We start from the raw sequence: 25,761 nt of genomic DNA, 5'->3' as shown, positions 1-25,761 counted from the left end.
AGAGACTAGCTGGACAGAGGACACAGGAGCTGAGAGAGAAATATTTATAAGTGACTTCAGGCAATTTCTATTTTTTTCACAAAGGACAGAAAAGACATTGGATGTAGAATCATTATAACATCTCTGTTGAAGGTGGAATACATCATTTATTTAAAAAAAATATAAGAATGAGATCTATGGCTAAAACTATTGGTTCATAAACTTAAAATATGACAGACTTACCTTGAAGAGACAACTGAATTGTTCTCTGTTCTTTCCTCTGTCCATTAGAGTCAAAGCTTTCCAGAATATAATCACCACTGTCCGTCAGGCTGAGATTGCTGATACTAAATGTGCCATTACTTGGAATAAAGAAATATCTGTTATGGATGGACTGCAGAACAGTATTTTTTCTGCCACTAAGGATTATTGATTTTGTACGTTTTATATCATATTTATATATTTCTGAGGCACTCTCCATTAGTTTGATGAGCACAGTTCCTCCCATAGGTCCATAGCACTGAGCTCCATCCAGTCTGCCATCACAGGAAGTTTCTACTCTCGCAGTGGATTAGAAGACAAAAAATTTAAATGATAATCATTATGTGTTCATCGCTACATAAAGAGTTGTCTGCTTGTCTATTCTGTATTTATATTAGCATACCTCCATGCTTGTTAAAGACGTTATCTCACACTACTTTACATTCTCATTTCCTTATTTTTTGTGTTTTATCTATTCATGTGTGTTTCTTTAGATAAGGTAGCTCGCTCATGCTTTCAATTGAAAAAAAAGTTTAATTTTAAGCAACAAAACAATGCAATAAAATTTAAAAATAACATATAACCAATCCTCTATTGAAATCAAGTATTCCTAGTTCCTAATCATTGATAACCTCTAAGGATACGACAAAACAATGTCCACATATAGGTCAAATTAAATGCAGCCCTTTAAAAACTGCCATGGGGAGGAAAATACAGACTCACCATAAGACAGCCGCACTAGCACCGCCAATAATCCAACAACTTCTATGACTACAGAGAAGCTTCCAGGCAACATTGTGCAACAAAGAGCACTGTAAACAATATGTTTAGGACACAAGAAGCTGATTGTACTGAGATGAAAAAGGAAGTGATCATTAGTCACTTCTTGACTAGAAGAAGGAACGCCTCCCTGCTGCGTACTGGTATTGTTTTTCAGTTGTTAAAACTGTGCACAATTCCTTTTATTTATAATTACAGAAAACCCACATCATGTCAGCTTTACGTGATAGACGGACACAAGGCCGCACATAGTCATAATATGGAGGAAAAATTATAATCTTTTTCAAGATTTCTCACAATTATTACGTTCTTCTTTGGGAGGGGCACTGCTCTGCTGGCGACCTGGGTGCACGCTCTGCTGCTCTGCTGCTTGTGTGTGATTTTTGTGATTAATGGGGGACTTTTGTGTGCCCTGTACTGGGAATATATGACTAAGAGGAAGGACTACATAATGGTGTATGTTACAGAAACTCTGCTTATTTTGCTCATTTTTTTGAGTGAGTTTTTCATCAAAAGTCAAGCAATGGTGACGTGGCCAAGGAACAGACATGCTTTGTCATACTCAAGGGACGAGCTTCTTTCTCTGTGGTATTTTGGGAAGAGGCCTGTTGATCCTTTCGGGTCAGTCATTGGAAATATACCAGAAGAAATTAAATCTACTCAAAAACAACGGTTCAGGAAAAGAGGCAGGAGAGGAGGCGTCCGACAGCGTTTGCGGAACAGAGGAAACCGACCGCCTCTACCGTCCTGTGTAACGCGAGGTCCATCCGCAACAAGATTGATGAACTACGGATTCTGGCGAGAGGATGTTTTGAGTTCCGGGAGGCTTGTATCATGCTGATCACGGAAACCTGGCTGCAACCAGACTTTCCCGACAATTGTGTTGATATAGAGGGATTCTCACTCATACCCGCTGACAGGAGCGAGCTGTCAGGGAAGCACAGAGGGGGCGGGATCTGCTTGTATGTCAATGACAGATGGAGCAGGCAGTACGCAGTGAAAACTCAGATCTGCAACCCTGACGTGGAACTGCTGTGCGTGAGTTTCAGACCTTTTTACCTCCCTCGTGAATTCAGCAACATTATTATCTGTTCCATCTATGTTCCTCCTGGAGCCAGTGCCCCTCGGGCCGCAGCATTGGTAGCAGACTGTGTACACGAGCAACTGCAGCACACCCCAAATGCTCCCATCTTCATCATGGGAGATTTCAATCACTGCAACTTAAATGTTGCACTACCGGGATTTGAACAATATATTGACTGTTCTACCAGGCAAAGTCGAACATTAGATAAGTGTTACGGTAACATAAAACAGGCTTATAGAGCCTCAGCCAAACCACCCTTATCCAGCTCTGATCACAATGTTATTCATCTGATCCCCACATACAAAACTGCCCTTAAAAGAAGGAAACCCCAAATTAAAACAGTTCATATCTGGTCTGATGACGCTAAAGAAACATTGAAAGGCTGTTTTTTATCTACAGATTGGAAAATATTCTATGAGGAGCAAAATTTGGACACTGCCACAGATGTAATCACAGAATATATTAAATTCTGTGTTGACATTGTGATACCAACAAAAGAAACCAAGATCTACCCCAATAACAAGCATTATATCACAAGGGAAGTTAAAGACTGCATTAACCGGAAAAAACAAGCTTTTAAGAACAATGATTGCCTACAATTAAAATCTATACAAAAGGAGCTAAATCAGAAGTTAAAAAAAGCAAAAGAAGATCATAAGAAGGCTATTGAGAAAAATTAGATATCCATGAACTTAAAAGACTTGTGGGATTCTATGAAATTGGCTGTTAACATGAAACCTTCACAAAAATGTATCTATGCTGTGGATGAACTGACAAAAGCAAATGAACTGAATGCCTTTTATGGACAGTTTGATAATCATGATTTTTCTGCTGAAAATGACACGATACTTTGTGACGTGGTCCCACAGGAATGGGACAGGATTGATTTTGATCATGTTACTGTCAATAAGATATTCAAGCAGGTTAATGTCAATAAGGCCACAGGTCCAGATGGTATTTCAGCTTTCTTACTAAGAACTTTTGCAGATGAATTGACACATGCTTGGAGACCAATTTTTCAGAGATCTGTTGACACTCATACTGTACCATCTTTGTGGAAGCGGGCAATTATTATACCTGTTGCCAAAAAGCGCTGCCCACAAGAGAACAAAGACTTTAGACCTATCGCTTTGACTTCTGTTGTAATGAAGTGTCTTGAAAAACTGGTGGTAAATTATTTAAGATCGGATGTGGGTCCACAACTAGATCCTTACCAATTTGCTTATAAATGTAGGAGAGGCACTGATGATGCTTGCAATGGCATAGTGCATCTAGTGGCTAAACATCTAGAAAACCCCAAGGCTTATGCTAGACTGCTTTTTGTTGATTTTAGTTCGGCCTTTAACACTCTCCAGCCTCATGTTCTTCTATCTACAATGAAAAAAATGAATGTCAATCCATATATTATCAGATGGTTTCATTCATTCCTTATTAGTCGTTCTCAGCAAGTCAGGGTGAACAGGACCTTCTGATCTTCTTAACATCAGCACTGGCGCTCCCCAGGGGTGTGTAAGTTCACCTTTTCTGTTCACCTTATACACCAACTACTGCAATTGTAATACACCAAACAACTATGTGTTCAAATTTTCAGATGACACAGCTATTCTCTGCCTCATTTCAGGCACATCAGACCTAATTGGTTACAGACAGCAGATTAAAACCTTTGTTCAGTGGTGCGAGGAACACTTTCTGACTCTTAATGTCCAGAAAACACAAGAACTGATCTTTGACCCTAGGGCGGTTGGAGACCACTCTCCAGTGGTCATCCATAATCAATTAATTGCTCAAGCAGATTCATATAAATATCTTGGATTAATAATTGATAATAAATTATCATGGATTGCTCAAGTTGATTATGTCTGCAACAGGGTCCAGCAGCGGCTACATTTTCTGCGCAGGCTGAGGGCTTTGGTGTCAGTCAGAAAGTCATGCTGCTCTTTTACCATGCTGTTATAGAGAGCATCATTAGGTATGGCATTTCTGCCTGGTTTGGTAACCTGTCTGTCCAAATGAAGGCCAAACTTACCTGTCTGACCCAAAGAGCAATGAAGTTGATGGGAGTCAAGCAACACCCCTCACTTCAGACCATCTTCAATGATACAATAACCAGACAGGCCCAGAAAATCATGTCAGACCCCACTCATATTCTTTATTCAGAATATCAGTTCCTTCCATCAGGTCGACGTCTTAGAGTCCCTGCCTGTATATTAAACCACTATAAGAACTCATTTGTTCCGCTTTCCATTAAAGCAACAAATAGCATTAAGCAGTAAATTGTGGAATAGGCAACAGTATTCAACATTTAAACTGACACATGCTCTTTTATTTTTATTTATTTATATATTTTATTATTATTATTATTATTTTTTCAGTATCTCTTAAAACAGATTTTTTTAAAGAACGTTTTTATACATGTTTATTTATTATTATCATTATTATTATTTTCTCTTCTTTCAAATTTTTATTGTGAATATAATGTAACATGCTCCTTTATCCATCCATCCATCCATCCATATGTCTTATAATGGAATTTTTATAGTAGTGTTATGTGTGAATGCAGTGTGACACATAGTTTGGACTATGTAGCAGCCAGAGTCTGTAACCCAAATCAAATTTCCCTTTGGGACAATAAAGTTAATCTAATCTAAATCTAATCAATAGTTTTTTCATAAATTTAATACTGCCATTTATTTGTTTTTAGCCTCATGGATACCCCTAAATAAAATCTACAGCAACAAATTGTCAGATTAGTGAATGTAGTCCATCATAATGTAGTTTTAGTAAACCAGATGCCTCAGGCACCAGTTCTTGCGTAAAAGTGTCCTGCAACTTTTTTAATTCAGTTCACTTGAATCAAATAATTAGGTAATTTGCAGTACTCTTCAGTACTCTGTAAACTCCGACATAATTCAGCCATTTGATTCAAGCGTGTTGGACCAGCAATGCAGCTAAAAGTTGCAAGTCCCTAAGGAATTGAATTTGAGTTCCCTGACCTAAACTACCCAGTTGTGCAAGGAGAATAATAATCACAGAAGCAGCCAAGAGGGACCCTGCTATCTGTAGAAGAGCTATAGAGATCCACAGCTCAGGTAAATATTTCAGTATAACAGTGTCTTGATTTAGGTTTTTGTTTGTTTTGTTGTGGACGTTTCTTGAATGAGCCACTATCCAATCAGCTCAGTCTCCTCAGTCACCAGCTAATTAACCCAGATCAGCTCCACCTGCTGTGGAACAGCAACAACAATGCTCACCTGTTTTCCTGTCCATATATACCTGCCTCAGCCAACTCATCCCTGGCAGAACGTCTCTTCTCATCTCATCTTGTTTCATCTAGTGTGATGTGCCCTGCCTCTACCAGTTCCTGTGTGCTCAGCCAGCTGGACTCTTCTGATAAGAGTTGCCTGTGTCTTTCAATAAACCTTTTAAAAAGTAACTGTGTTTGGCTGAATATCGGGTTCACCAGCATCATCCATTACAAAACAGTGTAAGTCATGAACTTCCCAAATTTGGCCTAAAAAGTATTAAAAGTATTTTTAGAAGTCTAATTTGCAATTTGGCACAAGCCATAGATAGATAGATAGATAGATAGATAGATAGATAGATAGATAGATAGATAGATAGATAGATAGATAGATAGATAGGGCTTTATCTATTTCACATTGGAGAAATTTACCTGTCACACATCGGCTTAATAAACAAAAAGAAGGTGCCAAAATGAGGAGAGGTGCATGGCATAGCTTAGATCGGAGGCAAGGCTGACATGCACCAGTGCCACCAGGCCCTCTGACCACCACCTGCAGGCAATGCGGGTGAAGTGTCTTGCCCAAGGACACAACAACAGAGACAGTGGATTGAACGGCCATCCCACCAATTGCAGGACAATCTCCCTTACCTCTGCGCCACCATTGCTCTGGATCAGACCTATTTCAACATCCAAGGAGTGTTTAAAGCTGATCCACTTTGGATTATTGGATCACATCTCTGTGGACCTCACCCCTGCCTGCAAACCTCTGATCTGGAATTGTGGGATGCCTTTTGCAAGATATGGATATGGTTGTTGCTGCACGAGCCACAACAGGGCCAGATGTATAGCCACTGTTTGTCCCACTTCCATAAGGTAAATGATTCAGGAACATTAAATCAAAAACTAAAAGACTTAACAACAGCTTATTTCCCTAAACTGAGGGCTATCACCGCCTGCTGAGAATCAATAAACCACCGGCCCGGTTCATAGTCTGTTACATGTTACAAATCTGATAAGAATCACTTAACCGTCTTTCACTTTCTAATGCCTATTCACATGTTCCATTTTCTTAGGGAATGTCTGACATCCATGCAAATTACACAGTTTTGTAACTTGAAGATATACATTTATTGCATAATATTTTACTGTGTGTACGCTGGTATAAAACGATGGAGTGATCGTGTGATACATCCATGCAACTGCAAGTAATCTAAATGGAACTTTTTGACTTGAAAATTAGTCTTATTAGGTACTAAAGACTATTTGCACGCTTCAAGCTTTTCATGAAGTATTGTTGCTTAGTGCAGTCAACTGATTTCATGAAAAAAACATGGAAACATTATGTCATGTGGTGTCTGAGTGTTATGTGCAATCTGTTTGGGTCCTGAGCCAGTGTCTGTCTCATCACAAATCTTGAGTTTTCATTTTATTGCAAGAAATAAAATAATGTGAAAATTGAGAGATTTGCAAATAAATGACCTTGCCTGCTGCATCAATTTAGATGCCCAGATGTTCAACATGGTTTTATCAAACATTATGAAATATTAAACAGTTTTACATGGCAATCATTTGAACAGTAACTGTTGAAGCTTCAGCAATAATTTTTATATTTTTCTTAACCTAAACCTTTCAAAATTCATAGATATATCCTTAAAGAAAACTGATGTGGTTCACCTATTGAAGGCAGGCCTTTTGGACGTCATAGTCAAGGCCTTCTGGTGTGTTAATTACTGACCCCTGGTGGATTTTCCATGCAGTTCTTGTGTCTGATATAGCTACGTCCGAATGTACAGAATATCAGACACAAGAATGTGTAGCTGTTTATGTTGTGATCTAGATGATTATTCAAACTACCTGTACCAAAAATTATGCTTGTGTTTCTTATGTAAATGAAGGGAGTATGAGCGTCTTATTTTTCTTCCTAAAATCTACATGTTGCTATATAAATGCAGAAGGAAGACAACATTGCAAAAGCCAGTAAGAGGCAGCTCAGCAACACTTAAATGGAAAACTTGCTGCAATATCTTGCAGTGCAAAAAAAAAGAGCGTTTGTTAGGAAATAATTATCATTGTATCCAACAGTCGTGTTCTCCTTTTCAACAAAGCATGTACCTGTGATAAACTCTCCATAAACCAAAATGCAAACAGCATCATACCATTTTAGGTCTTTTACAATGATATTTTTAAGGATGTTACACATTGATTTAGAGTTCAAAACATGCACTGGTGTAAATGCTTATACGCATGATTTTGTTCAAGATCTGTCTTGTTGATTTCTGTGTCTTGATTGACTTTCCAGGATGTATGCTGAAAGACGGCTGAGAAAATACCCCATAATAAAATCTTCATTCAGACAACATCCTGAACAGGATAAGTGAGAACAGGGAGTGAGCTAGTATAGAATAAAATATCATCAGGGTAGCATTTTAATACCACCTTTTCCCCCCAGGTCTATATTTTCTTAACCCAACCAAGAGGTTCTCTTTCAAAGCTTGCTTGGTGTCTAACTATGCCACGAACATTCTGGAACAACCAGTAATGCAAGCTCCACCTACCAGCGCAGGTGCTCTGCCCACATCGGCAGAAAAACGGGGGTGGGGGGGGCACTCAATCAGGCTTCTAAAAATTCATCATAATTAGAGTAATCAGAATTACGACACATTTAAAATGTGTAAAGGTGTGTAAACCATGAATGTGATTAGATATAACTAACACTAAACAAAAGCATTTGCTCCTCTCTTCCCTCTGTTGTACAGTAGTTAGAGTGGCTTAGGTTTGTCAGGATCCTGTGTTGTGTTTCTGTTGATTGGACTCACCTGTGTTTAATTATCCCCGTTGTGTGTGCACGTGTATATAAGTTGACTCAGTTTGTTTCCCCGTCGTCGGGTCATTCTGTGATCACCCTCTGCGTTGGCCTGTGTTTTTCCCGTGCTGTTGCTGCCAGAGGTCTTGTAAGTTTAGCTTTCATTAAATATCTTTTGTTTAACCCCATGCGCCTGCCTCTGCCTCGTTGCCGCCTAGGTCCTCGCCTCCACAATCCTGACAGTAATGACCCGACCAAGAGAGGGCCAGGCAACGGGGCTGGAAATAATCGGGCTGTTTAATCAGCTCTGGAGACAGAGGGAGAAGGTCTCCGCGCCGTGCTGGACTAACGCCTCGCAAACTTCCCGCGGGGGTCAGCCACCGGCGCCGACTCATCTTTTTGCTTCCCTTCACTGCCGCCCAACAATCTTCACCCCGGCTCTGAGGCATCCGACCCCACCTCCTTCTCCCGGCAAGCAGCAGCCTCTCATCGGCCGGTCTGCGGGGAAAGCAGGGGCGTATAAAGGAAATCTCAGGATGGTGCCCAGGCCCCTGCAGCAGCCCCAGTTCAGCCACTCCGAAATGGATAATTGGGATGACCAGCCTCTAGTTCCACGCTGTCCTAGAGCGCCTCACGTGGAGGAATCCAGTCTGTGGGACTTCTTCTATGGAGACAGAGATGATCTGTTCCCCAGCTGGACCGTTCCTGCTGCGCACGCCACGGCCGAAGCCTGCGTGGGTGCGCACGTACCCTCATCAACCTTCGCCTCTGCTGCTGTCTCCACCGCGGCCTCCGGCCTCACCACCACCAGCAGCAGTCTCCGCATCGCAGTCTGGCTTCCCCCGGCACAGACGCCGGGCTCGCCGGCACAGAACCTCCCTCGAGGCCCAGCCAGACGCGTTCGTCTCCAAGTTCTCTGCTCCGCCGGCCGCAGAAGACAGCCCAGTCCCGCCGGCCGCTAAAGTAAGCGCAATCCCACTGGCCTGTACACGCCACGGCCCAAGCCTGCATGGGTGTGCACATACCTGTACAGCCGGCCGAAGAAAGCTCTGTCCCGCCGGCCGAAGAAAGCTCTGTCCTGCCGGCCATCCAAGGTCCTGCTCCGCCCGCCATGGCCAAAGCCTGCAAGGATGTGCACGTCCCGCCGCCGCCGGCCTTTGCTGACGTCCCGCCGCAGTCCGAAGCCGCCGACGCTCTCAAGTCCCGGGAAGGGTTCCAGGGGGAGCCGCCTCCCTTCCACGACGCTCCCGAGTTCTGCGAGGCGGTCCAGGAGGACCCGCCTCCCTTTCACGACGCTCCCGAGTTCTGCGAGGCGGTCCAGGAGGACCCGCCTCCCTTTCACGATGCTCCCGAGTTCTGCGAGGCGGTCCAGGAGGACCCGCCTCCCTTTCACGATGCTCCCGAGTTCTGCGAGGCGGTCCAGGGGGACCCGCCTCCAGTCTCTGCTCCCCAGTCCGGCGAGGCGGTCCAGGGGGACCCGCCTCCAGTCTCCGCTCCCCAGTCCGCCGAGGGTCCTGCTCTGGAGCTCCACGTCTGGCAGACCGGGATGAAGCTCCGTCACCGGCCGCCTGAGACCCTGCTTCGCCGCCGCCGAGGTCGGCCTCCGCGACGCCCGCCGAGGACCCTGCTGCTTCGCCGCCGCCAAGGTCGCCCTGTGCGACGCCCGCCGAGGACCCTGCTGCTTCGCCGCCGAGGTCGCCCTCCGCTACGCCCGCCGAGGACCCTGCTGCTTCGCCGCCGCCGAGGACGCCCTCCGCGGTGCCTGCCGAGGACACTGCTGCTCCGCCGTTTGCCACACCCGGGCCGTCCTCCGCCGGCCCCATCTGGTCCCAAAGTCGTTGCTGCCACAGTTCAGTGCTCCCAAGCCACCGTTTTGAGCCACCTCAACTCTTTGTTGGACTCTAGGTTCTCACGTGTTCACCCATTTGGTTAATAGATATAGGGATCTGAAAAATATGTATGTGTTAAAATGCCAGCAGAAGAAACTACAAGGATGAGCGACAATTTGAAACTCATCATCAGCATTATTAAGGGCTAGATGTCCCCCTGCTGTTAAACAATGGGTACTGTTTCCCATGTAGAAATTAAAAGCTATAGTTGGTAATCCTGCTCAGAAACACTTTTTGTTATACTGATATTGTGCAATTATACACTGTTTAAAGTTATTTAATGTTTCATAAAAAACTCTCTGTCTGTTAAGTATTGTCTGGTGATGATCAGCTCTTAAGCTGATATCAAGACAACGGTTGAAGGGGATGAATTTGAGCACTAGCGATCTTTTAACAGCAAAACCTGCACACACATAGAATAAAGGAGTGACAGCTTCTTTTCAAGTTCAAGATTTTAATAACAGAAATAAAATGAACATCCAGAGAACATCACTATGTAATGCTGTTTACCTGAATTAACACAATATTTCGATTAATAAATCCTCTCTACTAGGCTAGTGAAACTTAACTAAACTACTAAGCAAAATAAAGATAAAAAGAAGCTAAGCTAAGGAACTATTTACATGCAAAACAAACAAAAGACAAACAAAAGTGGTTGATCATAATCAGAATACTTCAGTGAATCCTGGTTCACTGCAGATCTGATTAACAAAAACATGGAATGGAGTTAAAAAAAAACATCTGCCATGTATTTCAATCCATTCACAATGCAAAGTCCAAGTCAAACAAAACATTATTTGTTGAAATGATATTCTGAGGACCGTTTTGTCCTGTAAAATCATGTAATTCAGAATCGCTTGCCTTTGTTTATGCAGTTTTACCTCCGGCCGCTAGGGGTCGCTACAGCGATCGTCGCTAACCTGGTTAAAATCTACAGTTATCAAAATTATCTTGAAAACCGGCATTAATATACCATATTGATGCGGGAATAAGGCTCATAACACCATCGGAGGATGGCGGGGCAGAACAGTTACGCTTTATGCTTTAAAACGAACTACTTTTGAAATGTCCGAGACCGGATGTTAGCAAGGCTAATATCCTGTTAGCTAGCGGACGCTTGGCGTTAACAAATGAAAGCTTTTGCTTTAATTTTAGTCGTATTGACATTAATGTCCCATCAATGTATGAAACCCTTGTGGAGGTAACCTTTCTGGTAAAACTTTAAAACGCACTCAACAGTGACATGGTACCAAATGCTAGCAATGCTATATTGCTAGCCTTTGTTCAAAACGCCAGGTATACACGGTTCACAAGACATTTCCCAATAAACCTTTTTAACTTCACCCTCAGACCGCTGCTCAAACCTCTGTCCTTTGTTTCGTGTCAGTCTTGTCCAGTTTTGGCCATTACGGGAGGAGCATTGAAGGAGGGAAGTTGTTGACTAGCGCTAGCGCTTGGCTCTTGGCAGGCTAGCGTTAGCCTTGCAGCAGCATGTGGCTAACGGCGTAGTCTGGGTTGGAGGCCTGGTCCTCCAGGCAGACTCTGACCCCGGTTGCAGTCACAATTTAAGCAGATCTCTCCTCGGCATGGGGACGTTGCTTCTGTGCCGGCTTTTCAGCTCTGCGTTGCCTGGAACCAGCTCTGTCTGTGGTGCGCTGAGAAAGCAGAACAAAGCTGGCATAGACGGATTCCTTCACTTCGGCATCTGTTTTAAGCAGAAGTGAGAGACTTATCTTTGAATCGGCTGGCAGTTTCTCCCTATGCCAGGGAGGAACTGAGTTTCAGAAAGGCTCATTCTCACTTAGCTCGCGGCCTCTTCCAGGCCCCATTGATGGTTCCCGGAGGCCTTCAGTCACATGGCTCCCCCCTCTTCTTGAGTGCTGGTCCTCAGAGGGTTTGGAGGTGTGTGTCTCAGCAGCTTGGAGTCAGGAGAAGAGAGTGAGCAGAAGAGGGGCTGTGGCTTTTGTCTGTAGGGAGGTGGTCACAGCTGACCTCCTGCTGGGAAAAATGGCCCTCAGGAGGGGAGAGAGAGAGGATAGAGGCCGTCCTTCCGGCCATGTCTGCAGCAGGACAGAATTCTTTTTGTCACCTCTTCCTTACTGTTCAGGATCCAATCTGAGATCAACTATTTATCATGGCATAACACTGGGCAAAATCGTCCTTTCATCCTAAAAGTAGTTTATACATTATGTATTCACAAAAAGGAGGTTCCTTAACATAACAGTGGCTACTGGGCGGACGGTCTCGCGAGTTGCTCCCGCTGCTCATCACTCTTTGCCGTCAACTTACTGGCAAACTACCGTATTATTTTAAATTTTTTGCTGGATATCTGTCGTGTTTTTTAATAATTCTTTCCTGCTCGTCTGATACCCTGCTCTCTACATCTGGACCCGCTGCATGATGTCCAGTCAAGCTTCCACAGGCCTTCTTAACTCTGGCACCCTCCTCCACCTTTTAGTCTGACCTCACCTTGCATCATGAAGCTGGGACAACTGTGTGCGTAGACTCACACAGGTGAACTGTGCTCACCTGGGTTGTCCATCTTCCATCTTTATGAGCCTGCATTTGGCCTTCTGCAATATTCTGTTGCCGAACTCCTTCGGCTTCATTACACCCAGATTCTCGCAGCCCACCAACTGCTTCATCTGGATGTCTCTCTCTCCCCTGGGCAAATGTATTAATTGTGGCTCCCTCCACAACCACCACGTCAATAATTCCTCATCCATAAACTCTATCTGGTCCACTTCTTGTCGTCCTTACCGTAACTCTGGCAGGAGAGTTGACCCCACGGTGCTAGCCAACTTAGCCAGTGTGGCTAGCGCTCCTCATAACAGCTTCATAGTAAAGTTTGGCTTTTTGAACTTCCGCGCTCTCTCTGGTAAAAGACATCTCATTCAGGATCCCATCACTGATCACACCATTGATTTTTTATATCTCACGGGAACTTAGCAAACACCAAATGACTTCAGCACACTTAACGAAGCTACTCCACATGGCTATATTGTCATCTTGCAGCCGTGGGCTTCCGGTCGTGGGGGAGGTCTTGCAGTTATTCACTGCGAGAAATGGAGATGTATTCCTGTTTCTCTTCCTCCCATCGGCTCCATGGAATGTACTGCCTGCATGCTGCCCGGTTCATCACCTGTTGTCATTGCAATTGTCTTCCGGCCCCCTAAGCCACACAAGGACTTTCTTTCTGACTGCTCCTCCCTCCTCTATCATCTCGTTACACTTGCCCCAAAAGTTATATTTGCTGGACGACTTCAATATTCACATGGACAATAAAAGTCCGTCTGTCCGTCCGTCCGTCTTCTACCGCTTATCCGGAGTCGGGTCGCGGGGGTAGCAGCTTCAGTAGGGAGGCCCAGACGTCCCTCTCCCCGGCCACTTGGGCCAGCTCCTCAGGAGGAATCCCAAGGCGTTCCCAGGCCAGCCGGGAGACATAGTCCCTCCAGCGTGTCCTGGGTCTTCCCCTGGGCCTCCTCCCGGTGGGACGTGCCCGGAACACCTCACCAGGGAGGCGTCCAGGAGGCATCCTGACCAGATGCCCGAGCCACCTCAACTGGCTCCTCTCGACGTGGAGGAGCAGCGGCTCTACTCTGAGTCCTCCCCGGATAACTGAGCTCCTCACCCTATCTCTAAGGGAGACACACTACGGAGAAAACTCATTTCAGCCGCTTGTATCCGGGATCTTGTTCTTTCTGTCACGACCCAAAGCTTGTGACCATAGATGAGGGTAGGAACGTAGATCAACCGGTAAATCGAGAGCTTCGCCTTTTGGCTCAGCTCTCTCTTCACCACAACGGATCGGTACAACGCCCGCTTCACAGCAGACGCTGCACCAATCCGCCTGTCGATCTCCCGCTCCATCCTCCCCTCATTCGTGAACAAGACCCAAAGATACTTGAACTCCTCCACTAGGGGCAGCACATCCTCCCCAACCCGGAGAAGGCACTCTACCCTTTTCCGGTTCAAGACCATGGTCTCGGATTTGGAGGCACTGATTTTCATACCGGCCGCTTCGCACTCGGCTGCGAACCGCTCCAGTGAGAGCTGTAGATCACGCCCTGATGAAGCCAATAGGACCACGTCGTCCGCGAATAGCAGAGACACAATCCTAAGGCCACCAAAACGGATCCCCTCAACACCTTGGCTGCGCCTAGAAATTCTGTCCATAAAAGTTATGAACAGAATCGGTGACAAAGGGCAACCTTGGCGGAGTCCAACTCTCACCGGAAACGAGTCCGACTTACTGCCGGCAATGCGGACCAGACTCTGACACCGGTCGTACAGAGACCTGACAGCCCTTATTAAAGGGCCCGGTACTCCATTCTCCCGGAGTACCCCCCACAGGATCCCTCGGGGGACACGGTCGAATGCCTTCTCCAGATCCACAAAGCACATGTAGACTGGTTGGGCAAACTTCCATGCCCCCTCCAGAATCCTGCTGAGGGTATAGAGCTGGTCAGCTCTATACAATAAAAGTCATCTTCTTACAAACGACTTTTCATCATGTCTTGACAGTCATGGTTTCAATCTATTCTCTAACTTTCCGACTCATGTTAAAGGACACACATTGGACTTATTTACTGCCTTGGCATCACCCAGGATAACATTTATACTGAAGGACTGTACTGCCTCATTATCTCCAACAACCAATAAATCACCTCTACATATTTCTTACAGGAACATTAAAAACATAAACCTGGAGATTTGTTCTCAACTAATTAACAACTTATAGGTCCTTGATCCTTCCATACTCCTGACAATCTGGTTGTTGCTTTTAATGATGCTCTTCACTCTATTCTTGATTCCCTTGCCCCTATTAAATCTCGCTCTGTCACCTTCTCACATTCTGCACCATGGTTTACTCCTGAACTTCGGATCCTCAAGGCAAAAGGACGTCAGCTAGAGTGCCTCTGAAAGAAAACTGGACTAACAATTCACATCATTATGTACAGAACCCAACTCCATCTTTACAGAGAAAAGATCAAAATAGTTCAATCCAAATATTACATTAACCTAATAAATAGTAACCTCAGAAACTCTAGGACCCTCTTCTCACTACTTAATAAGATAACCGGACCTTCAAATTACCTTCCTCCTCCATAAAGGTTCAGAGTAGAGAGAGGGGGGGGGGGGGGGGGGGGGGGTTACGCTGTCTAAGTCAAGGTATACAAGTTTATTCTTTACCTTTGCATCCTGAGCTCACTCACACCTGGGAGATCAGCTTTTTACATGCTGGTCATGGTCTTGTGGTATTTAATGTTCTAGTTCAAAGGTCCAAAATGAAACATACAGTCCAGATTTTGGCTGTAACATAATTTCAAGTACAACTGCTACCGTCATGAAAAATTCTTAGTTTACCCACAGTTGTCTGAAAAGATTTCAAAAGCTAAACAATATTTTTATTATCCATCATCCTCTCAAGTAAGGAAGAGTACAATTATACTTTACAATTATACAATCAATATTCTTAATTTAAAGCTCTCTTTTTTTAGTTAATCTATGGCCTTTAGAGTTTTTATCAATCAGCCTCTTATCTTCAAAGTTCTTGCTTTTATTCAACTGAATCGCTTGTTAACTAGTCCTCATTTTAAACACAGATCTTATTACCTCAGTAAGAAACATGATTAATCAAATAACCCATAACTAACATATCACCTGATACATCATCTTTCTGCACGTTCTGTCTTTCACGTGTGCTGCCATGATCTAAAGGACTTAGTTTGAGCTTTATGTTCAAGTTCAGCCATGTAGTTTTTTCATTGACTCCTATTATTCATGATAAAAGTTTTAATTTTGAATTTAATCCTTCATCCTCCCTCACACTGGGATTCATCAGTAATCCACCCATCTTAATCATCCACCTTTGTGTGTAATCCTCCTACTTCTGATGTGAGTTCTTCTTGGTATGTTACTCCTTCTCTTACAGCTTCCTTTTTGCATTACCTCACTTGTTTTTATCATTTACTTTACAATCACTATTATGGATTTTGTTCAAATATTCAACTTTGTTAAATTAACCACTGGTGGTTTATCATATGCCCAGGGTTAGGGGTCTGATGCCACCCTGGGTTGCCTAGGATGGCAACAGAATGAAGAGGTGCACATACAGGTCACAAAAGTATAAGTTATCAGTCAGTTTAACCTTGAACTTCTTTTTTGAACTTCTTTTTTCTCTTTTGCTTGTGCAGTCCATTGAAAAATGGCACCATCTGCTCAATACTGACCATATGGGAACTGCTTTTATCCACTTTATGTACTGCAGTGCTCTCACGCCTCCCTAGAATTTAGAAATTTTACAGCCGTTTGATTGTTAGGTGGGTGCCTCTTATCTACTTGGAATTAGATCCTTTATTACTGCCAGCATGGATTGTCATGGACAAGTATTACAATGAAAATAAAAACAAAAATTACCTACTTGTTTTGCTTTTATAGCTACCATTTCATTTTCTTAAAAGTTACAATGAATAAAGAAGAGTGAACCATCATTGGTAGTCCACTCATCATCTTCTCCTTGTATCTGCTCTCAGTGCTGGAGTCTGAACAAAAGCAGACAATAGTTCATTTCATCTGCATAGTCTCATCTCTTCTATTTAATTTGACTGAAGTCAGCCTGTAATCTTGATTTGGCTGTATTCCACCTCTTCTTCAATGTGTTGCTTCACTGACTTCCTTTCTTGCTGTTGCACCGTTTTGACGTCAGCATAAGTCACATCAGCGTCGGGTTGTTCTTTTGTAGTTGAGGCAAGAATTAGTCAGTTAAGAATCAGTCAGTATTGACAGTTACTCTCATACAAGACAAAGAAAGTAGCCTTTTGCACATAAATAATAACAGTGTACAGAGAGAGCAAATGGTTAGAAATAAGATAGAATAAGTACCTTTGCAGTTTTGCTTTTTCCTCTGAACACAGATGACAATTATCCAGACAAATAAATGGATCAAAAAGAAAATCAGAGCGGAAATTGCTCCAACTCTTTGTGGAGATTGGCCTGTATCAAATACATAGATAGAAAGAGAGCACCAATCAGTTCTGTTGCAATATCTGACATCAACAGATACACATATAGCTCTATATGTACATATAGAGCTATATATATATATATATATATATATATATATATATATCTCAACTGTTTGTTATGCTACATAATTTGATCCTACAATTATACAAATGATTTCATATATATTATACAGATTATCAATAAATGTATGACATGATGCATTTATGACATGATGCATTTTACTTTATATCTTAAATGACAGTATTTACCTTTAATGGACAACTGCAGAGTCCGTCTTTCTGTTGCTTTCCCCTCTGAATCAAAGAGCTGAAGCGTGTATTCACCACTGTCACTGTTCTTCAGGCTGTTGATCCTAAATGTTCCATTGTCGGCACTGAATGCAGATCTGCTCGTTATAGTGTTGGTCACAATTTTATTGTTTCTCCATATTAGTATTATTGTTGTTGCCTTTGTCCACTGGAATCTAAATGTTCCTGAGGCACGATTTAACAGCTGAACAAACACAGTTCCTCCCCAGGTTCCAGAACAATGAGCTCCGTCCTGTGTGCCATCACAGGAAGTTGCCACTCCTGAAAGATGGAATAATTAAAAAGTAAAATGTTTCAATAAGAAACATATGATAATTGTTATTTATAAAGTACACAGTATTCAAGTAGATATAAACTACTGGCTGAAAACATAAATAAAAGTTTCATTAGATTTTGCTACACAACAAACCACACATGAGGCCTAATTGCTATTATTTGTCTGATTCAGTTGAATAACTAATTATGTAACTATGCCTTTTTTTTTGTCATGAAATGCAATGATTATCTAGCTGTAGGAACATGTATCAGAGCTACTGAACAAAGCCAGATCTGAACATAATAAAAAGCTTCCATTTCTTTTTTAGTTTTAAACGCTGAACTTTATGTAGTTCCTGTTCAATTTATCCATATTTCATCAGGATCATGCGGTTATTCCTTATACAAAGACAAAGAACACAAAATAGTTAGGGATATAATTTTAAAAAGCTGCTCCTTCCAATGTAAAACAGTTACCATGGTTTTACAAACAAACAACAACACTTTCTATAGATTTATTAAACCAAGCAACATGGCCACTGCAAGTATCTTATTAGGTCCAAACTGGTTCTGAGACAGTGAGCAACACAATCCCCAAGATTCACTGTTAATAACTATAAAACTATTAGAGAGACCTATATTTAAATTCTGTCCTTCTTCAAAGAATCAAATTTTTGAATAATTTCTTGAGTTTTACCTTAGTAAAACTACTTTACTGTAGTTGTTGCCTTAAGAGATTCTTGTTCACATTCTTCTCAACATTAAGACGCAGTCTTTAATGATAAGACGTTTGTACCCAAGTATTAAAACTATTTATCTTAATACCATATGTTTCAGACTAAAAGGTGCACTTAAAAATCCTTGAATTTGTGGTGCGCCTTATAATCCGGTGCGTTTTATATATGATTGCGATTGTGCTTACTGATAATTTTTTGTGGTACAATGCGCTCAAAAATATGTTAAAATGTAAACTGTGTCACTACCTGATCAGACCCCTGAGCGGTCTACAAGTCTGCCTGACAGTAATGTCGAAACTAGAAGTGCATTCATGTAAGGCAGCCCTTGTGCAGATTATGCGCTAGCAACAATAAACCAAATAAGTTAATTCAATATAAAAGTAACGTTTTTTTGGCCTTATGTTAGAAACAGGACAATGTAGTCCAACTACTCTGTCCTCCCGATAGAAAATGATTGCTCTCCCTCTCAGGAGAGCGCAGAGGGGTGATATTACACACTTGGGAAGAATACTGAATGCGCCTTATATTTCGGTTCGCCTTATGGTCCGAAAAATAAGGTATGTATTAATCTAAAAACAATTACTTTGAATAACTTTAATGTGCATAACTCAATAAATCTCTGTAGTTATCAGTAAAATACATTTAGCCTTAATGGCCTAGAAATGAAGAGGAACAAAATGAAAAATGTAAGTGTAAAAAAGAAAAAGTGTAAAATGTTGATGAATTTGCCAAAAGATAAGTAGTTCTGAATCACATCTTGAGCGGGATAGTGAAAACACTTATCACAACTATCGATGGAAACTTATATTGGCGATAAAAACTTGAAATACTGAGTTAAATCCACACCTATTGGGTATAGGGTGTCATGTTTTGAGGACAGTCTTACATTTTGAATCATCTTAAGTGGTTTTAGGATTTTTATTTCCGGAGCAATCTTTCCAAAAACAAAGAGAAAATTAGAAAAGAAGAAAAGATAAAAGAGGAATGACTTGTTAAAAGCAGTGCTTTACTACTTTTACTAAAAACAAAAGACCCAGACAGTTTATAGCACCAGAGCTGCCGAAGAAATATTGAAACCAAGGTTAAATTAAACATAATTTTACATAAGGTCACTGCATTCAAAAACATTGCTATTATGTAAATAAAACACTAATTATGCATAATCACAACTCAATAACTCACCATGAGAGACTCCTATTAGCAGTAACAACAGTCGAACAGTAGCCGCCATGCCCCTTTATGTGTACTGTTTAAACATCAGACGATAAGAGGAAGAATATTTATCCAACATGGGTGAACTTTGTTGACAACCAGAAGTAAAGCTTTGTATTCCTAGAACAGAGAGGTGAGAAGGGAAGTGAACGTATGATCACATGAAGAAGTTACTCAAAGACAGGGAAGCTGACACAGAAATCTCTTACACAACCAACTCTATTAGCTCAGTACAAAAAAAAGTCATTCTGGATTAAAAACTCTGAGACAGAACCAAAAAACACAAATATTACACACTTCAAGAAAATGGGGTCTTGCAAACTTTTACCAAAGCAGGTGTTTTGGATGATTTTATTGTGGTTTTGCTATGCATGTGTAACCGGTTCCTGCTTCACCTCGGTGTAACGGGGTGTAAGGTAAGCTGGGACTTTTATTTATTGCCCCAAAATGGGGAAGTCTGGGTGTGACAATGGCAAAGACACATACCGATGTGTCATTATGTGTGAGGTTGTAGCTGGACCAAAGTGCATTCCAGAGATGTCATAGTGGAAAACAGGATTTAATTAAAGAAACAAATGAACTTACAGTGAGGAGCAGAGGAACGTAGCAGGGGTAGCATAACGGAGGAAACAGCAAATGAGAGGGGATGACCAGGTAGTTAAAATACAGAGGGAGTGAGGAGAAAAACAAGAACAGCTGCAGGCAATCAGATGAATAATGACTGACAGCAGAGAACAATCAGTGCAGAGATCTGAGGGGTGGGAGAAAAATAGACAGGGGCAAGAACAGACACTTTCAGTGAGCTTAGCCTGAATTTTTTTTTGTAAGAAAAAGGATTTCTAAGCAACCAAAATGATGTTGCTGTTTTAAATGGATTACAAAAAACTATGTTTGTGGAACTCTCCAACAAATTCTTCACATCCAGAAGTTATTGACACAAACTAATATAAAATACTATTGTAAAGGAGCTCTATCTGTATTGTGCATCTTGGTGAGGTGCTCTGGAGAATCTCTGTCCCCTTTGGCTGTAAAGGGTAGATGAGGATGAAATCCCAAATTATTCCATATTATAAATGTTATTGCATGTTATATATTTTATTCTTATATAGTTCATATTTACATTTACTTATGGCAACTGTATGTTTGTCTGTGTGTAGCACGTTACCAAGGCAAATTCCTCAGACATTTAAAATACTATAAAGCTCTTAATGATTCTGAACTTTCTGATAAGGAACACCAGAGGTATGGGAAAAGGAGGTGATGAGCCAGCCAAACAACCTATTTTTGTTTGTTACACGATCACACAAACATGTTTTTTTATTTTATCATCATATGCTTTTCTTATAGTAATGAGATTACTTTTGCATGTGCACTGTTTATGCAACAGAGTGTGTACAGTTATGACCACGTGCCTGTTTACTTCCCTTGTCATGGTTTTGTTCAGGCTGTGTCCACTTCTGGCAGACTAGGGCAGCATGTATAAAGACCTGGGTAGATTTCTTAATGAAACATGGTGTACTCCAGAATTAGGACAACTTTATAAGCACAAAAAAACCCTGATGTATGAAACGGTGCATATATATGAATCTCAGAATTTGAGAGGGCATGAGGGAATACCAGCCATCTCCCCAGACATGCATTGTTTCCAATGCACAAACAGATGTAAATGCACTCAGAAATTCGATTCTCCTCTATCAAAAAGTGTGTGTTGAAAGGATAGAAACTTTCCAGAATATGATACTCCTAAATGTGTCTAAAAACCTAAAAACGTGTTTGGCATGTTGTCCTCAGGTAATAATACCAAGTAGTACAAGCGTGAGTTAATGTCTGTGAAGCTCTAAATGCTCACGGGCCCAGAGCATTTACAACAGATGACACCCACAGAGGCTATAGTGATATAGCCCTCTATATCACTATCACACTTTATTAGCATTTACCCCTCAGATCCAAGCTCTGATGGGGTAAAATGATAAGGTTGAGGTAGTTCAAACTTGATATGTGTTTATTTACGCATCTCCTGTTAACAAAAAAATAGTTTGGACCTTGTTTGTTTGATATTTCTTACCAGCAAAAAGCAAGGAATAGTAATTGAGTAATGAGAACTCCCCCTTATGGGCATCAAGCCTGTGTGCATCAGAACGATTATATTTAGGACAATCAAATGCATTTTCTGGTTCCAACCATGCAGTTTTATTTAAATGAACGAACTGTGCCTCAGGCCACTTCATCATGATGTCAATTTATTTTGTTTTTTCATTTGGACATTGGGGATTATTTGAATGCTTTCTTATACTGTGAACCCCGGGGAAGATTTTTTTCAGAATATGACATTACATAGCAAACCATCTTTAGAACAATCTAAAATTAAGAAAAAACTGTTGTGGTTCATATTTGAATATATGTATTGCAGTGGGCTAAAAAATGTGTGATCATATGATGCAGAGAGGGATCTCTCTAAATACCTGCAGCTCTGATGATGCAGGGTCTCCGGGGTGAAGGAAGTTCTCAGCCATTGACAACCCAGTATGTTGATGACCACCTCTAATGAGCACGTGGCAAAATGGAAGGTCCCAACATTCTTTTTTAGATCAGGTTTTTCAGAATATTAACCTCCCTTTATTTCACCAGCCTATTAGTGAGCAAAGTCATGAACAAAATCCTTTGACAATAAAAATAACATAAGAAAAATAGAATAAACAAAAACAAGACATTGACATTAAAACAGAAATTACATCGGTATTCTACCTGCTGAATCTCAGTCAGTATTTAGTAGTCTAAGAAAGGAACAAATAAATAAATGTTAATTTGTGAGCACTGGGGACCTGCACTTTGAAATTGGATGAGTGTGTAACCAAGATAATTCAATTCAATTAAATTTTATTTACATTGCGGCAGTTCATGAAAGATGTCATCTCAAGGCCCTTTCCAAATCACATTATACAGATTGGGTCAGATTATACAGAACTCTGAAGCCTGACTAAGACTATTGAAGTAGGTAATTACTTTGTAGATGTTCACATAGTTGATTAGCAACTACTTTCTCAAGAATTTTAGATAGGAAAAGAAGATTAGATAAAGGTATGTCATTTATTAATTCATCTTGATCAAGAAAAGGTTTCTTAAGTAAAGGCTTAATAACAGCTACTTTAAAAGCCTGTGGTACCATTAAGCTAACTAAGATACTAAGATAACTTTAGGATAAGTTTGGTATTTTGATTCTCATACAACTGGTTCACATCTTAACTGAGTCCATCACCATGGATGCTGTAAACCTAACTCCCTCTGAAATAGACAGCAGCTAATTGGCAAAGCTCCAAACACACAGTTCTTTTTAAAAGTAAAACCATTTAGAAATTAATAAATACCTATTAGAAAATTCTATACTCATACTCATAAATCCTCAGCATTAGAGTAGATTTTCACTTAATACGGTACCAAAGTTGATGAATCCACTGTGTCTGATTAACAGATTTGTCAGGGATAACACAGAGGCTGTCAGTTTCTTTACACACCAACTAAGGTAATTGTGTCCCATTTATAGAGTCATTTGTAACTATGAAGCCAACCAGCAAGAAAAATTATTTATTTAGTGGTCGTCACAGTTAGTTTTAAATACATCCAAATACATTAATCATGTACTAACTCACCACAAGTAGTTATCTGTATTCTTTCTAATAACAAATTGTCTTGGTTCCTGACTGAGCAAACTAGATGTCCTGATGTATTTTGTCTCAGAACGACTTTATCTCATTATGTACAGAAATAAGTTCAGAGTATTTCTCTAGTCATACAGACTGTCCGATAGCGATAAATCTGAAGCAGTGTAACGAGAATCCTGTAAGATTTAGATCTAGATTTAGATTTAGATTTAGAATCAAGTCACGGGGGAAAATCAGATTGTACATTGTAAACCACAAAGAAATGTGAGACTTTCACAGGCACCAAGTTGAATTAGAAACTGAGACTGTAGAGGTGAAAAAGGAAATGCCGAAAGCTTGGTCAGCTCCTGGTACATGTGCCTTCCCCCTCATCTACCCACCCGCATTCACCACTAGCCTCACCACATTCTTCAGCTACTGCATTGGTAAAAACGTTTAAGTTTGCCGTACAATGAAAGGCAACAGATTATCTTTTTCAGTATAAAAATGATTGGCTTTGCTAGAAAATAGGTCGATCTCTTAGGTTTGCCCAAGGTAAAGATAAAAACTGTGACTGCGATATTTTTATATATTTGATATGTTTTTATTACCTATTAATAATAATAATAATAATAATAATAATAATAATAATAATAATAATAATAATAATACATTTCATTTAACAGCGCCTTTCCTGACACTCAAGGTCACTTTACACACAATAAAAATGAAAATACAAAAATACAAATACAGGAACATAAAAACAGTTATGAAGGGGGACAAGAGCAGTGTATTTAAAATAAGCGAGCTGGAACAGATGGGTTTTGAGTCTGGTTTTGAATAAAGGGAGAGAGTCAATTCTGCGAAGGTCAGGTGGGAGTGAGTTCCAGAGCTGAAGGCTCTGCTCCCCATGGTGACGAGTCGAGCTGGGGGTACAGTGAGGTGGATGGAGGAGGAGGAGGATCTGAGGGAGCGGGAGGCAGTGGCAATGCGAAGGAGGTCTGATAGATGTGGAGGAGCAAGGTTATGGATGGCTTTGAAGGTATATAGAAGGATTTTAAATTGTATTCTAAATTGAACTGGGAGCCAATGGAGTTGCTGAAGCACAGGGGAAATATGGTGAAAAGAGGGGGTTCTGGTGATGACACGAGCTGCTGAGTTCTGAAGAAGTTGGAGTTTATGGTTGGATTTATGAGGGACACCAAAAAGAAGAGAATTACAATAATCAAGACGGGAGGTGATTGAACAAATATTGTAGGTAATCTTCTTTTTCAGAAGTTTGAGGAAATGAGACAGGGGATAAAAATATCTCCCAAAATAATTGAAACAGCAAGTCGGTGAATCTATTTTTGTCACAAAATATGTGCAGCACCGGTCCTTGTGAAGAACCCGCCTATGTTGTACCTGTTTCGGGCTGGGTTATAAATCTGGGCTCTGAAGAGAATCAAGTAAATAAAGGAAAGAATTAAATGACATCTAGATTTTTTACCTATGAGAACTTTTGCTGAAATGTTTTTTAGACCAAGGTAACAACTGCCAGACCTGGGGTTTAATGGACAACACTAAAATCAAGCACAGACAATAAAATGGAAGGGACCCATAAGACGAGATGGAGAAAGAAAAGATGAGGGCAAGAGTTCGGTCTGAATCCCGATACATCCATCTTTCCTTCCATCTCTCCCTTAGTTCAAACATCCATTTAATAACAGTCAGGGTTAGGTACTGGTGTGTGAGATAAGGGTTATAATGTAGTCAGATCACCACTCCATGACAGAAACTCATAAAACAAAGTTTTCTGCAAGGATGTAATTGACAATTGTGATGTAGGCTTTATATGAATTTGAATTATGCCGAAATGAACCAGTATTGCTGGTTACCTGATCATAATGTGTGTGTGTGTGTGTGTGTGCGTGTGTGTGTGTGTGTGTGTGTGTGTGTGTGTGTGTGTGTGTGTGTGTGTGTGTGTGTGTGTGTGAGTGTGTGCGTGCGTGCGTGGGCGTGTGTGCGCTCTGGCTTTATTCAGAATAGAACTGCTCTGACATGCACAGTTATCAAATTTCCCTAAAAACAGAAGGAGAACTTCCATATTTGCTGTACATAAATAATAAACACAGCAGTATTATAGGAGTTTATTTGTCTTCCGAGCTCCCAGGTCTTGCACCAGGTTCTTGTTACAGCTGAAACGCTTCTGAATTAATAATAATTTTGAGTTCTTTTAATGTGTTGAATAGAAAGGTTGTATCGGAAGCCCCAATAGTTTTGCCTCCCAACATATTTCCGCCACTCAAAAACGTGGAAGTATGTAACATTTACATCGGGCACACATGTGCACTCAGGTCAGTTTTCTACAGATGAAATAACTTGAGCCTGACAAGCATTTATATGCATGTTGGTCGGATTATCAGCATAAACCACCCCTCTCATGCAGATTACAATATTATTCCTATTGAACTTGATCCGATCACAATATTCCCATTGGCTTGTTTACGTGACGCACTTTTTATTCTGTTCGCCCCTTTACTGCAATTACTTTTGTCTATGT

General features: G+C 41.2%; 1 long non-coding RNA gene across 1 annotated transcript; it reads right to left on the bottom strand.

Moving 5' to 3' along the window:
* Positions 1-15,194: 15,194 nt before the first annotated feature.
* LOC105920138 lies at positions 15,195-19,700 on the bottom strand. The gene is made up of 5 exons (XR_004927853.1): positions 19,552-19,700; positions 17,318-17,638; positions 16,926-17,036; positions 16,688-16,776; positions 15,195-16,585 (listed from the first exon to the last, which is right to left on the bottom strand). It is a non-coding gene; the product is annotated as an uncharacterized LOC105920138 (long non-coding RNA).
* Positions 19,701-25,761: the final 6,061 nt, after the last annotated feature.

The sequence above is a fragment of the Fundulus heteroclitus genome, chromosome 23 (assembly GCF_011125445.2).
Source record: "Fundulus heteroclitus isolate FHET01 chromosome 23, MU-UCD_Fhet_4.1, whole genome shotgun sequence".
Lineage (NCBI taxonomy): Eukaryota > Metazoa > Chordata > Actinopteri > Cyprinodontiformes > Fundulidae > Fundulus > Fundulus heteroclitus.
The sequence above is the reverse complement of the archived record's forward strand: the minus strand, read 5'-3'. Positions and strand labels throughout refer to the sequence as shown.